The sequence below is a fragment of the Phocoena sinus genome, chromosome 4 (genome assembly GCF_008692025.1).
Source record: "Phocoena sinus isolate mPhoSin1 chromosome 4, mPhoSin1.pri, whole genome shotgun sequence".
Lineage (NCBI taxonomy): Eukaryota > Metazoa > Chordata > Mammalia > Artiodactyla > Phocoenidae > Phocoena > Phocoena sinus.
Window position 1 is genome coordinate 68,928,577 of NC_045766.1, and position 15,150 is coordinate 68,943,726.

The 15,150-nt window shown below is 39.4% G+C and overlaps 1 protein-coding gene across 2 annotated transcripts in view; it reads right to left on the reverse strand.

Moving 5' to 3' along the window:
* FGF12 (fibroblast growth factor 12) overlaps positions 1–15,150 on the reverse strand; it is a 566,994-nt gene that overhangs the window by 514,695 nt on the left and 37,149 nt on the right. The window contains exon 1 of one of the 2 annotated variants that reach the window (XM_032631665.1): positions 4,748–4,845. The exons of the other annotated variant lie outside the window; for it this stretch is intronic. The gene's annotated coding sequence lies outside the window, so the exon portion shown is untranslated. Of the gene's footprint in view, positions 1–4,747; positions 4,846–15,150 lie in introns of those variants that run through there. 2 annotated transcript variants of the gene reach the window in all.

Sequence of the window (15,150 nt, forward strand, 5' to 3'; positions counted from 1 at the left end):
CCATTAGTCCATAGTTTTAAAACTATCACATTTAAATAGATTTCCTGTATAGCTTTAAGTCAACAATAGGTGGTACACTGGGTCCATGCTTTGACAGGCTGAAAGCTGGTATTGAAACTGCTGGTGATTGGGTATTCAGAACTTGGCATAGAACGCAGTATTGCTTCTGCTTGTCACTTGCCTCTTTCAACTCAAGATCAGCTGCTGCTGCTTTGTGAGAATGTTCCCTTGGGTACCTGAATGCTGCTACCAGCAGTTTTATTACATTCTGCCCTGACTTTGTGAGGCTGAGCAAACTGCAGCCTTTGCACTAAGATCATCATGGAGAGCAGAGCAAGGCAGAGTTTGGAGCATGCTAACTAGTAAATGAAATTTCAGAGTGCATTATCTTCACCCTAGAAACCAGAATATTTGGTTTATTTGGAAAATAAAGCGTATCTTGAGAAGAAATAAATATTCTGCTTTTCTCTTAAATCATAGTTTTACATAACTTAGCTTTTCAATGAAAATAATTTATTTCTCCAGTTGGAAGAGTCTGTATAAAACTACCATGGCAGTTAAGATGATAAAAAAAACCTCATTGGCTACATATCAAGATAGATATACAATTAAGGACTGAAGATATAGTCATTGAAAAGCTGGCTGCATTTTCCCTTGAAATCTTTACAGGGCCCTGCACTTGCTTTACAGTAACCATATAGTAACTTGCTTTATAGTAACCATATAGAAAGTCAGATGCTAGGTCCTTTGTAAAGTACTTAGGATGCAAAGACAAGTCATATTTGGCCCTGTCTTTCCAGGCACTGGTGGTGTAGCCATGCTGAGCAGCTTCCCCACGTGCCTTGAGGGGAACACAGAACAGGACAAATCAGGTTTGAAAATCACAAGATTTTTAGGTTCAGCTGCTGTTGCTAGGTTTCCACTTATAGAAAAACATGAGCTTAAGAACAAATATCTTCTCTTCTAAAAAGACTCCAAGAAATTATTGTGTTGACCTTAAACAAATAGACTGCCAGATACTTCCCCAGAAAAGATGGGTTTATTCGGGATCAGCAGAGAATTGCAATTGAGGGCCTGCAACCATGGCAAGCCATGTGCATGTGCGAGCCCCACAGTGGCAAGTGAAGGAGAAGGCTTTTATAGAGAGGAAAAGGAAGCTGGGAGGGCTAGAGTAAACAATGAGTCTATGGCTTTTCATTGGAGGAGTCCTTGCCAGGAAAGAAGAGTCTTCTTCCAGTTGGGCTCTGCTATCCTTGCAGGGCATGAGAGCTCCCCGTTCTGGTCTCCTAACTCTATTTAATTGAAATTTCTGTCTATTAATTTTTTACAGTGGCTACTGAAGGTAAGTCTGTGGTGATAACATTAGTGTGACATCTTAAGAAATGAAGTATTGATACACCTTATGGTACTTCTTTTTTTTTCTCCACGTCCCATTAAAATACATAAAACCCAAAAAATGTGACGACATCACTATAGCAATTGAAACTATTACCTAGCAACAATTTTTCAGCATCTGGGAGAAATCCATACTCATCTGTATGGGACAAGCATGGGACCTCATCCACAGCTTAGGTGTCCACACAGGGCCAGACAAGCAGCAGAAGCCATCACCGCCTCTCACTGTGTGCCTCCATCTCAAGAGAGGCAGAAATCAGAAATCTGACACCCACCTCTCCATGCATACAGCAAGGAAACAGTTTCCTACCCTATCCAAGATAATGTCTGTCTCCCCTAACATTTGTCAGCATTAGCGGGTTCTCTGATATGAAAATTTGAAGACTGTAATGCCCAGTGGGGCAGAAAGGCCGAAAAAGAAAGGAATGGAAAGTTGATAGTGGGAACCAGAGAAGACAGAAAGAGTCTTGACAGTTGTATACTCTATTCCTCAAAAACTAAAAACTAAAAAGCGTTTCAGATCATTCAGGGAAAAAGGACCAGGCTGGGATGGTTAATTTTATGAGTCAACTTTAAGGGGCTAATGGACGCCTGGATAGCTGGTAAAACATCATTTCTGGATGTGTCTGTGAGGGTGTTTCTGAAAGAGATTAGCATTGGAATCGGTAGACCAAGCAATTCGGATGGGTATCATCCAAACTTTAGAGGGCCTGAATGGAACAAAAAGACAAAAGAAGAGCAAATTTGTTCTTTGTTTGAGCTCTTCTCCTTCCCTCAGATGTTGAGTATTGGCACTTCTGGTCCTTGGGCCTTTGGACTCTGACCGAGTCGAACCACCAGCTTTCTCGGTTCTCCAGCTTGTGAACAGCAGACCATGGGACCTATGGGCCTCCACAGTCACGTGAGCCAAAGTATTTCCTACTGGTTCCATTTCTTTGAGAACCCTAATTAATTACACAGGCATTAGAAGCAGAAGATACTTTCTTATTAAAGCATAGCCTTATTAATTGATCTCCTAAAAATTAGTGAACGTATTTGTACATCAAATAAGCCTCCAGCTTAATGCCTGAGAGATAGAATGTATCACATTCACATGGAAATCATGGTGAATAAGGGAGAACAGAGAAGTCTAGCTTTCGGAAAACTCCATGCTCAAGGAGAAGTAAATGGCGGGGTAGGAGGGGACAGCACAAGTGGGACCCATGCTACAACATCTGAATGGGGGAAAACTGCTCTGAAGGTACAGGAGAAAGCCACAGTTTTTAAAAAATAGTTAACATTTGAAAAATAAAAGAAAAATTGGGAAACATCTGTGTTCTTTCAAGTAAATACATGAAATAGTGGACTTGTTAGGGTAAGGGGTGAATGGTGAGGTTAAAAAATAATTTATATTCAATCTGAAATTATTAAGGAACCTGGCCAAGATTAGCAAAGCAGCAAAAGCCAAATTAATTCCACTTTGGGAAGGGAAAAGAACAAAACTGGTACTGTAAAAAAAAGTCATTGATATAAAGAAGAAATTCTCCCCCAAATCAGAAACTATGAAAAATTTTGAAAGGGGAGATCATAAATACAACAAAGACTATAGATCTAACTAAACAAATATTTTTTATCCTTAAAGAATAAGTCTTACCTAATGGAACAGAAGTAACAAGCAAGAAATAAAGGAAATAGTTCCTGAGTAGAAGACCAACCACAGTGTGAGAGTACCATGTTCCAGACAAAATGTAACCAATCTGGCAAAGAAAATAACGACTGGCATTTGGAGAGTGAGCCTTCTGCTACCCAAAACCAATGAGAGCCAGCCCTGGTGATTCCCTGGGTTCTCTGCCTTCAGGTCAAACAGATAAAGTTCAATCATGGCTTTACCACTTACAGGCTGTAAAAATGTGGGTAGTAACAGCAAGCTTGCCATAAAAATTCTACTTCAAGAAGTTTTCTCACCTCTACACATCCCCCTCCCTAAGGAAAATTTCCTTTCACTATCTCCTATAGCATCTGCCTGGGTCTGAGTGGGCTTCCCTCATTCCTTACTCCATCTCCCACAGACTTTATTCACCGGGGTGTATCCAGAAGGAAGGGTGTAAGGAAAGGAAAGGAAAGATCAGAGAAAGAAGGAAGTAGCCTAAGATCATCCTCTCTGGAGTAACAGCAACTGATCTCAAAAGAGAATCATGACTAACTTTTAATAAAATATCCCCCAAAATATGTGATCTTCATCCTCCAGAGGTGAGATCCCTGTCTTGCTAGAAAGGCAGGTTTGCCCGAGTAGGCTAAGCATTCCCCTCATTAGCTTATTTCTGTCATTCATTTTCATTACAAATTCATTTTCATAAATGTGAATCACGGAAAAATCCAAATTAATAGCCTCCAATAATTTTAATCAGTACATTAGCCACCACATTAATTAACACTCTAAACGATCTTTCCCATAGGCTTACCTGAAAGCAACCTAGGTTAGAGGAAGTCTCCAGCACACTCCTTTTCTATGAGACAGGCTGACATTCCACAGACTTTCACCTTTTGGAGTAAGCTGATCTGCACCCTGCACAAAGAGGAGTGCTTGGTGTGGTCAGACTCCCTTAAAGAGAGCCCAGATTCTGTCCCACTTTGTACAGATGCAATGCCTAAACTGGAACTCCTACAAATAATGCAAACTCTAAGCAGTTGCTTCCTCTTTGTTACCATCATTTTCATTATAAATTAGGATCAAACCTTTACAGTAAACCTTTTTCTACCAACGTTTTCCCCTACCCCATTTTATAGTCAAAGTCTTATCTGCTCCCTGTAATTAAATCATAATTACAACTTTTAATTACATAATGAGCTCAAAGAATGCACAAATACTTTACTTGTGTGTTTAGTATGTTTTATCTCCGAAGATGCTTGGGAGACCTGGTTCTCAGGAAACCTGACTTCTACTCCAGATTCTTCTACTAACTAACTAGACTAGAGGCCACCCCCTTCTCTTTCAGGGCTTGATGTAACAAAGTTAGCTGGTGAAGGAGGCCAGGCCAGAGTTCTGGTTCTCATGTAGCACCCTTTTCAGGCAGGCCACCAGAACTCAGCAAGAAACAACACAAAAGCATGCCTTGGAAAGACTGGGGACAGACGAAGTATCAACCAAGTAAGGTAATTTGTGTGGTAATACTTTGTAAATGCATAGTTACTGATACAGTTATTTGTGGTGGGTGGGGTAGGGTCTATAAAATGAAGAGTACTGGATTTAGAATTAGAAGACTTGAGCATAATTGCAGTTTAGGGAATGTCAGTTTTCCTAAATGTATGAATGGTACTCTTCCAAAAGAGTTGTTCTGAAGGTCAAATGTAATACTTCGGTCAAAGCACCTACCACAGAGTGTAGCATACAGTAGGCTCTCAACAGATGAGGTCCAAAGCTAGTAGGCGGCTAGTTCTCTCGTCTTTCACATGCCACACAACTGGCCTCCTGTAAGGAATATAAAGCCTTAGGCGGTCAAGTCCCCTTGGACAAACACACTGGTCCGATCCCACTTGTCCCTTCCCGGTCATTTCCCTGAGGGTAACCTTTCAGCAATGTATAGCTTTCCTGATTTCCTGATTTACTGGGTTCTCATGTCAGAGAAGTCACTTAGAAGCTAAATTATTATTGTGATACATAAACACGTTCCAGCTGTCAGAATGTTAAACAGGTTCTGACTCCTATTCAGCATCATTTTCCTTCTCAGAATGGTTTCCTTCCAGCTGCAATCAATAAACATTTTTGGCAGAAGAGATGCTAAATAAAAATCTTCCAGCGTTTCCAAGGATTTCACTTTTGCCTGTACATATAGATCTTACAATAATCATAACAATAGCCATCTGTTCTGTGCTTTGCAATTAACCTAGCATTTTCGCTTGCTTTATAGACCCTATTAGGTAAACTGGTAGGTAATAATTCTCCCGTGTTATATAGGAAGCTCCTGACAGCCAAAAAAGCCCCGTGAGTTGCTCTAATTCCTACCACTACTGAGTGAATGAGCAGATCCAGAGTCTACTGACCCGGAGACTAACCTGCTCTCCAATACACTATCTGCCTCAGCTTTTCTCAAGGTACGTGGAAAAGGAAGTGGATGGAACTTGAAGTTAATCCAATTCATCCTCACTGTAGCATACTTCAACATTTCACTTTGTGCCAACCAAATAAACCCATCATTAGATATTTAAAAAGACACCTTAATAATGAGATGAAGAGCTCTCACAACCCAATAAAATTATCCCTGTTTGAATTAGACAAGCAGCAGCAACTGAGCAGCACTGTGAGCACTCCCTGTTTTAAATGAGCAGCAGACTTACCAGGTGCTTAAAACCGCTCCCCACAGTTGTGCTAGGACCACATAGATTCTGATTTTAAGTTAGATCACAGCATTAACATGACCACTGGCATTACTTCCTTAATTTATACCAAAAAAAGGTGTCTAGAATCACCAAAAAGCCAACCTCACATCAATTTGATTGTCTATTATTATTAATATTCCTTCTGCAGGGAATACAGAATCCAGTACAAATCTAAATGATGTCTACTTTCTAAATTTTTAGTAACATTTAGTTATTGTACAGCTAAGTAATACCTACCTAGTACAGAAGAACTAGAATACAAAGAAAAGCATAAAGAAGCAAAACAAATTATCCAGAAAACCCACCCAGAATTCAGTGAGATTTTTAATACATTAGTCCTGAAAACCCAGGAAAATCAGGACCATAGTTGATTTAAGGAGAATCATAATTATGATTTCATAGAACAGGGGCCATAGTCTAAGTTCTGGACATAGGGTTGTAATTGCGAACAAGAAGATAAACTAGTAGAGCTGGAAGCTGCCTTGGAGGTCTTCAAGTCCAGTCAGAAAGCTTGAGCTTGGGCTTCCCTGGCGGCGCAGTGGTTGAGAGTCCGCCTGCCAATGCGGGGGGCACGGGTTCGTGCCCTGGTCCGGGAAGATATCACATGCTGCGGAGCGTCTGGGCCCGTGAGCCATGGCCGCTGAGCCTGCGCGTCTGGAGCCTGTGCTCCACAACGGGAGAGGCCACAACAGTGAGAAGCCCGCAAAAAAAAAAAAAAACTTGAGTTTTTCACTGAAATCCAGGCAGTTTCAAAGTATTTCCTGAATGCATGTTGTATGTTAGAACTAAAATGGTGGGAAAGAGTGAAAAAAATGAATTAATGAATTTTTGAATTTTTATAGGATTTCAAAAGTGATGAAGTATGAAAAAAATCATTGATCAAAGTCATGGTTCACGGAACAATCATGGGAACAGGGAAGGAAATGAACACTGAACCAGAGATAAGCCAAAAAAGAGAGAACAGGTTGCTATCACCATGATGATAAATCTGAAATCAGTAAATGTGTATGGTTTGTCTAAAGTCTCAAATATGTGGAGCCAGCACCTCAAACACCATTTCTGGTTCAAGGTACTCAATTCAGTTAATTATGGAAGAAGGCCTTTCACAGAGAAAACACAATCAGTAATAGTGAAATTGAACTGAATATCAAAGGGCATGTTTGTTTGTTTTGGGCTGAGTTCATACATCATTTAATACCACTAAGAAATAATCTTCAACAAAACCAATATAAGCTAGCTGTGAAATGAAAGATATAGAGACTTTTAGAACCCAAAGCAATATCTCCTAGTTTGATAATAAAATAAATGTGAAGGAAAAGGGTGCTCTGTCATTTTATAATACCTTCCTATTCCAATTAAGGATGCTATCTTGAGTTTTATATCTGTTTTCTACTCAGTTTCATTCAGATTTGCTTAACTTAAGAATTTATTTTCACCCTCTGAACTTACTCTGGAAAGCAGCAGAGTTTATCATTTTTGCTATCATTTCTAAATTCACCAGAAATATGTGTGCTCATTTGTAGTCAGAATATTTCAAGAAGAGTTTATAAGCTTTCTTCCCAGAAATTGCATAAGTCATTTCTCCAGATGCAAGTGAAACACAAATACACGTGTTATGACTCCCCTTATGGCACTCTAAAAATATACTGCAAACAAGAGCTTTTATGAAACATGGTGCTCACTCATTTTTCATAGAACAGGGGCCATAGTCTAAGTTTTGGACATAGGATTGTAATTATGAGTAAGAAGATAAACTAGTAGAGCTGGAAGCTGCCTTGGAGGTCTTCAAGTCCAAAGCCTTTGTTTAACCTGAGAACACTAAGAAAGGGAAAAAGGCTCGTCCAAAGTGGGTATTGAGTGCAAACGTCCTGATGGCCTGGCATGTAATGACCTGCAGCAAAACCCACAGTACATTTTTTTCAACCTCACTGATTCTGCAGTATAGCCTAACAGTCAATCAAATAATAAATATTTACAGCATGTTAAGAATATTATTAATACTGCATTAGTAGACGAGAGATGAAAAGACTATGATAAACCAGATAGACAGAGAATATCATGATAGAGTTCTGACCCAAAACAAGTTTACTATGTGGTTAGAGAAGCCAAAAAAATTATGTGATTCAATGATATTACTCACCAAGTTATATAACATTCATTCATCAATTATACATTGAGTACCGTCTATATGTCATGCACCATGCTAAGTGCTGGAGTTCAAACAACAATTTTCGAGGATTTCCCAACCTAGTGGTGGAGACAAGCATGTAAACAACTGTAGTAAATGCTATAAAAAAGGAACTATAATAGCACAGAAGAGAGAAATGCTTTCTGGAAAGGTCACAGAGGACTTCACAGCAGAGGGCTCACCTGAGTAGTGTTTTAAAGGATGAGTAGAATTTCACGGTGCAAAGAGATGGGAAGAAAGTATCCTTGATAGAAGAAACATCACAGGTAAAGAGACGGATTAATAAGAGAGCATAGTATATCTGCAGAATTGCAAGTATGGTGAATGGAGGAGAGTGGTAGAACATGAGGTTAAAAAGGTAAGTAAGGGGCTTCCCTGGTGGCGCAGTGGTTGAGAGTCCGCCTGCCGATTCAGGGGACGCGGGTTCGTGCCCCCGTCCGGGGGGATCCCACATGCCGCGGAGCGGCTGGGCCCGTGAGCCACGGCCGCTGAGCTAGCGCGTCCGGAGTCTGTGCTCCGCAACGGGAGAGGCCGCAGCGGTGAGAGGCCCGCGTACCGCAAAAAAAAAAAAAAAAAAAAAAAAAAGGTAAGTAAGATATTGATGCACTTTAACCCCACACCATGTTGTTAAGGCTTTATCCTGAAGGCAGTAAAAGGTCCATGAAAATCTGGAAGAAGGGCATGATCAGACATGTATAATGAAAAGGTAAAAAATCATCAGTTTTATTTCTAAAAATGTTACCTAGGGATATAATAATGGATACATGCAAATATTTAGTTATAAAAGTGTTTATTGTTGTGATATTTTTAACAAGAAGAAACTAGAAACAACCTAAATGTCCAAGAATGGGGAATTGTTTTAATAAATGTTGGTAGATTCTTATAATCAATAAATGGGTCAAGATGGCAAATTAAGTTCATACCAAAAATTCCCTCTTCCACTCTGAGGTCAGAAATAACTGATAAAATAACAAAAAGAAATGACAACATGAATTACGTATAATCGAAACAGAATACTCTTAAAAAAGAATGGAAAAATTCTGCATGGCAGAAATAGAGAGGCAACTCACAGTAGTAAGCAGAGACAAAGCTACCATTCTATATGCCACTGGGAACAGATACAAACATTGGGTCACGATTCTTAATGGGAACATGCAATGGGGAACAAATATGACTAGTGCATGGTAGGAGGGACAGAGATGGGCTCCCCAAAGAATCCAGAAGCTGGGATTGTACTGCCCACCTGCAAAAGATGATGGCAAAAGTCTTCCCATTCTCCTAGGGCCACTCTGTGGGAAGAAGCAGAAATACCTATGTAAAAGTGGGATCTGGGTCTATGTGGCATAAGGATGCAAGACCAGAATTGTACTATCCCCAAAGGGGAAACTCAAACTGAGTTTCTATCATAAGACCTGATTTGGAACTGTGCATTTTGTAGAAACCATATCCAAATGCAAAACTCTCCTACAGAACTCAAGAGAAACTCCCCCAAATTGGAGAGAAATTCCCAGAAAGAAGAAAATATCTCAAGTAAGACTTTTTTTTTTTGCATTACGCGGGCCTCTCACTGCTGTGGCCTCTCCCGCCATGGAGCACAGGCTCTGGACGTGCAGGCCCAGCAGCCATGGCCCACGGGCCCAGCCACTCCGCGGCACGTGGGATCCTCCTGGACCGGGGCATGAACCCGCGTCCCCTGCATCGGCAGGTGGACTCCCAACCGCTGCGCCACCAGGGAAACCCTCAAGTAAGACTTCTAAAACACATGAAAAAGCCCAGCGATGTGGTATAAAATAATCTGACCCAACAAACAGAATATTTCATACACATGAAATAGAGAAAATAGATAAATCTGATTAAGAGTTTTCAAAAGTAGTATTAAGACTTTCAGGGATTAAAAAAATTAATAATCATGATATAAAACTGACATTTATGAAATAAGAACAGGCAGTTAGGAAACAAGAATAGGCAAATAAGAAAGAAAGATGAAATCTTTAAAATGAATTTAAAAATCTCAGTAGATGAGCTTAAATAGTATACAAGTTAGAGTAGAATTTAGCATTGGTGAAATGGAAGTTAGAATTAGTATAATAGAAAATGCAAAACGATAACTACGCTCAGTTTGTATAATAGGTATTGCCCAAATTGATAGAAGGAAGCAATGTTAAAATAGCTGAGAACTGTCCAGAATTGAACACTGACATGAATGACTGACAGACTGCTGCAACTATTAAAATGTGGTCCAGAGAATGCCAGATGTCCATGGAATCTTTCTGGGGTTCCACAAAATCAAAACTATTTCTGCAATAATATTAAAGTGTTATCTGCCTTTTCCATTATCAATCTCTTATGATAATGTGTTTTCTAGAGGCTCATGACATGGGATGACACTGTATAATGAATGATGTCAACATTTAGAAGATCTGCATAACTCAGTGAACCAGTATTTTCCAAATGATCAATGTAGCCATTAGGTAATGTAAAACATAATGCATGGGGGTAAAAGATCCATTCAAAGTAGAAGACAGACCAATGTGAAATAGTATAAGAAAATAACTTTTTGAGTTCTGATACAGTATTAGAAAAGAATATCCACAATTACTTGAAAGAACTATTGAAATACTCCTCCATTTCCAACTACATATCTGTATGAGGCTGGATTCTCTAAATATACTTTGACAAGAGTATTTGCCACAGGTTGAATGCAGAAGCAGATATGAGAACCCAGCTGTCACGCATTAAGCCAGACATTAAGAGATTTGCAAAAATATAAAACAATACTATTTTTCATACTACTATTTTTGTTTTGAAAAATATAGTTATTTTAAGAAAAACACGTGGCTTAAATTAACATGTAATCATTTATTTTTACTTATTTTTCATGAATTAATTACTGTTTTCATATTTCTCAGTTTTAACTTCAAATAAGGTAAATATCAATAGATAGCAACTCAAACAAAAGCTCACTGGAATCCTCAGTAATTTTGAAGTGTGTAGATCTCCAGAGTGTAAAAAGCTTGAGAACTGATGATATATGGATAATCTTTAAAAACAATATTTTAAAAAATGTAAATAATATATGGAGATATAATAAATGGTCATGATATCATGCATAAAAATTTAAATAGTATATAGTGTATGATCCTGGTTTTTAAATAAACATTTATATGTGTGTGTGTGTGTATAGTTTGTATACATGATAAAAATGTTTCAATGGTTATTTGAAACTTACTAGCCATTAGGTGATTTTTCCCTCTATTCTTTATGTGCATTTGAATTTTCTGAATTTTCTATATTACCTTTATTTAATAAATATTATTTAACAAATGTTATCTTGGCACTGGGCTAATAGTTGTGAACAGAAGAGACAAGGACCCTCCTCACATGGACCTCGCAGTCTAGCGAGAAGAAGTTAAGAATAAATCAAATACACACTATTTAAATATCAGGTTATAAATCTTGATTAGTTTAAAGAATAACTGGGGTGGGGGCAGTGGAGGACATAATTTAGTTTGAGAATAAGGGAAGACAGACAGACAGACTGATGCATGACAGATCTCACACTGGTGGAACGTGAAAAAATTGATTGACTAAGCATGAAAATAAGACAGAAGGCAAACACATCAAACATGCAAACTAGCAGAAATGAACAGAATTCCAGAAAGTTCCCCAAGCGCTAAGGAGATGGGGATGCACTTAGAGATGGACGGGGTTAACTAGGAAGGCATTTGAAGGAGGTGACTTTGGGCCTGTGTCTGGAGAGTAACAGAAAAGGTTACCTCAACTAAATGCACAAGGTGTATGTAGGGATTGAATTCAGAGTAAAACACCTACTGGAAATGCAAAAATCCACAGCATGGGTTTCAACATTGAATAGCAATCATATCTTCATTTGCTATCAAGTTTTCTGCCGTACTTTGGAAAATGGAAGGTAGGCAGATTTCCATGGATTCATTGAATAATATGCACTAACAACAATAGTTTAGAAGGAATCATAATCAGAATTAAATTTTCAGTTTTTTATACTGGCATTTTCATCCTCTCTTGTATTTTAGTTTGCAATTTTTTTTGCGGTACGCGGGCCTCTCACTATTGTGGCCTCTCCCGATGCGGAGCACAGGCTCTGGACGCGCAGGCTCAGCAGCCATGGCTCACAGGCCCAGCCACTCCGCAGCACGTGGGATCTTCCCGGACCACAGCACGAACCCGGTTTCCTGCATCGGCAGGCCGGACTCTCACCACTGGCGGCCACCAGGAAGCCTGCTACTTTTTTTTTTAAATCAGTAATTTTAAAAATTCTAAAATAAATCATGAACTTCTAATAAATGCTGGAATTGTATGTAAATGTTCATTTACTTTTTAAATAACATAATAGTAGATGATGTAAGATAACCTAAATTAGGCAAAAAGCATGGCCCATATCTAGCTATTTCCTCATTCATATGTCTGCTATAGGAAGGTTAATGTTAAGTGTAAATGGCTGTAGCACACATAAGGCTCTGGTTCACCCATCCGTTAGCTGCCACTTTCTGCAGTTCTGTGAAGGTTAACTCAAACCAACAGCATCTGTCAAGAGGCTCAGCATACTTTGTTGAAACGGCAAGTGATCTAGGATATGATCTAACACAAAGGATAACACATTGGGATATATCTACAGGCAGATCAACTTTTCTAAAGATAATGCAAGTACAGTAAATGGTCTTCTATTTCTGGGCAGAAGTTTATTCATTGTGCAGTACTTTGACTCACAACTGCTAAAGCACTACATAAATGTTTACTGAATCTCCTATCTTCAAGGTGTCTGGCAGTCTAGTACACCAAAGAACATGGTTAAGTGTTATGGGTGCTATCACGGAGATCTACACAAAGTACAATGCGAGCCAAAAGGATAGCTTAGTTCAATTCTCCTTGAGGCATCGTAGAGGCAATGGAGATTGAGTTCTGAAGATGAGAAGCTGTTTGCCAGGTAGAGGGAGGATTGGGTGAAATGGAGGGCACTCTGAGCTGAGTGGTATCAAAGGCATGACATTTGGCTGAGCTAGATTTTAGATAGTTATCTCAGACAGGGCATCACCTGGATCTATCTCATTTAGCACCTTTCTTCTTTATCCTAAGCATGAAATCTGGAATATCATGGGTGTGAAGGTCAGTTCGTGGCACATGAATGGAGGGCAATGGAAATGGGAAGGGGAGGGGGCTGCTGAGGAGGCAAAAAGCCAGACTATGAAAGGTTTATACACCAAGTTAGAGGAATTTAGATTACCCTCCAGAGCCTCCAGGAAAGACAGTAGGGAAAACCCAAAAGGAGAGTGATATGATTATTTTTGTGCTTGGAAAAAAAATCTCCCTGGTTGTAGAGTAGATAATCGAGGAGGCAGGAGTGACAGGAGACCTGGTGAACGGTTTAAGAGACATTTTAGAGATTACATGGTCCACTTGTTTATTTCTTCTGAATTAGGAAACAGGATCCATAGTAGTCAGTTTTTAAAAGACAAAAAGTTCATGAGGCTTTTGATGAAAATTCCATGGATTAGTTTATGTTCTCTAACCATCATTTTCCTAAAGGTCGAAATACCCAATACACAGTAGAAAAGCATCAAATGAGTAGGTGGAAATAACCATCGTTTACTCACCAGCTGTATGACTTTGGGCCAGTTGGGTGACTTTAACCCTTTCCCCTACTGTAAATGGACATGAAATGCCCTCCCTGATACCTCACACACTTCCTATAACGATCATAGGAGGTGATGAATGGGAAAGCCCATACATACATAACATATATACTAGAGGACTGGAAACACTCCTCTAGTCAGGTGAGAAGCTGAAGTCTATTGTGAAGTGGAGGCATTCAGCAAAGCATCTTGGCCCACCAAAAAGAAATAAAATTCCAAGATCATGTAAGAAATCTGAAGCTGACCAAGCCCATACCCAGTGCTAAAATCATGTGATTTTAAGTTAGTTTTAAAGGAATAAATAACTTTTAATTATAAAATAGACTAAAGTAAAACTATCACTCTTTAGGTTACCATACAAGGAGCTCATTTAGACAAATTCCCTGATCTCACCAGTGAAGAAACTCAAACCCAGGGAAAGAGTTTGACTTCATATTATAGCAGGTTAATGGTCAAGCCTGAACTAGAACCAATCATTCCTGACTTCTAGTCCAATAGTCACTTATAATAAACTGCATGAGTATGATAATGATGGGAAATAATGAGGAAGTTTTCTGTGTTTCCTAGAACCCTACAGTTGTGAGAAGGGCCTAGGATGGGGTGGGAGCCTATAAGAAAGAGAGGCAACCTCTCCAGCACACACCTCCCAGCCCAACTATTCTGAGGACAATTCTGGACTTTTTACAAAAGTTTTGAAAAATAAGATTCTCCTGTTGCCAAAAAATTAAAATAAAAAATAAAATCACTACAGTGTCAGAATGTTCTCTTATTTTCTTTAAGTTTGGTATGAGCGAACTTGAAAATTCCAAGTCAGTGAACACATATTAAAATCTACCTGTAAGTGGATACCCGCTGCACTCATCTCTACCTCAGATTCCTGCATGTATATTGCCAAAGCAGTTTGGAAAGATGCATACAGCTTTTACCACTGCAAGCACAGGAGGACAGATCAGTGAGAAGGCACAGTTATTGACCAAACTGTTAAAGTGATAACACAAACAGGCTTCTTTAAAAGAAATAGAGCATGGGAGGAAAAGACTGTGGTAGTTTCTTTTGCCTCCGTTATTAATCAATTTGCTTAAATTTCCATAAACGTTTCTGAGCTTCTATGCCACCAGGGACTGCTGCCAAGGAATTCATCAAGGCCACAGAAATATGCAGCCCAGGTACAAAGATGAAGTTTAGAACTCTTGGCACTAAAAAGAAGAGTTGGAAATGTTCCACGAGGAGGAGAGGTCTGGCCCTGATCCCCTGAGTTCCTTCACTCCTTACCTCCCTTGCTCAACTCAATTTCAGTGCCATTTCAAGAGCTCTTACTATGCGTCATATTCCGCGCAAGGCATGCTGGGAAATACAGAAAAAAATCAGGCATGGGCTAGAGCACAACACAAAAGGCAGTAAGAGGCATGCATGCATATGAGAGGTGCAGCTGCTGTGGTTGAGAGGAATGACTACTTCAAGTTGAAGGCTCTGGCTAGGAGACGTGGATATTTGAACCAGGCCTTGGTAGGAAAATGAGAATTAGAAAGGTAGTTTTGTCCA